Source organism: Prionailurus bengalensis, chromosome A1 (assembly GCF_016509475.1).
Source record: "Prionailurus bengalensis isolate Pbe53 chromosome A1, Fcat_Pben_1.1_paternal_pri, whole genome shotgun sequence".
NCBI lineage: Eukaryota > Metazoa > Chordata > Mammalia > Carnivora > Felidae > Prionailurus > Prionailurus bengalensis.
Window position 1 is genome coordinate 154,278,808 of NC_057343.1, and position 1,185 is coordinate 154,279,992.

Genomic DNA, 1,185 nt, shown 5'->3' on the forward strand with positions numbered 1-1,185 from the left:
AGCAAAATACCAACAGCAAATTGGAAACAAAATCCACTATAGGGGTGCCTGGGTGGCTTGGTTGGTTAAGCATCCAACTTCGGTTCAGGTCATCATCTCATGGTTTGTGGGTTCAAGCCCCACGTTGGGCTGTGTGCTGATAGCTTGGAGGCTGGAGGCTGCTTTGGTTTCTGTGTCTCCCTCTCTCTTGGCCCTTCCCCCAACTCATGCTCTGTCTCTCTCTGTCTCTCAAAAATGAATAAATGTTGAACAAAAATTTAAATTGTTGTTTATGCATAAAAAATTAATATAAAATGCCAAGCCACAAATATGCTTAATTCCTTTCGATCATTGTGTCCATTTTTATCTTTATGCTTTAAATGCTTACCGTCAATATTTCACTCTGAATGATAGGGGCTATTTGTCCAAAACATACCTTCCTTGTATGTTCTCAGAAATCAATAATCCCCTTGGAGAACCTCAAAGGAAGGTTTTTTTCAATCTCACTTAACTTTGCTGGTTGATTTTTGTTGTTTACTGAATGAAATATATATCTGTAGAAATGATGTTATTTTGTTCCTTAAGGGAATTATTGATGTGGGAAACAAAGGCAAAGGAAAAGATTAAATTTCCTTGCTACTTACAGCCCATTGACAAGTCCTTGAGGCAGGCAGAGTGACCTTCCTCTGTGAGCTCAGCTGTTTTGATGATGACACTTTGCTAAGGGACGAAAGGCAATCTTAGCTTAACATTATCCTGACCCTCCAGGATCCTGTAAATCTTTTTTAACATATAACAGTTACTTTGGAAACTTCCTTTATCTCAACCCCTCAAGGTCTATGTTGGCAATCATCCCCAAAGCTTATAGCTCATTGATACACATCTGAAGGGTCTTATGACTAAGGTTTTATTAGATAGTAATAAATGACCTTTTTGTAACAAGAGCTACCCCCCTCAACGTCCTGGGAACCTTGCTTCCAAGATTACTTAGAGACTGACTCCATTCCTAACCCCCTCCCAACTTAAAAGTGTGTAATTAGTCACCTGTTAAAACTCCAGTGCTGGGCCCCTGGGTAGCTCAGTTGGTTAAGTATCCAGCTTCGGCTCAGGTCCTGATCTCACAGTTTGTGGATTTGAGCCCTGAGTAGGTCTCTGTGCTAACAGCTCAGAGCCTGGAACCTGCTTCAGATTCTGTGTCTCCCTCTC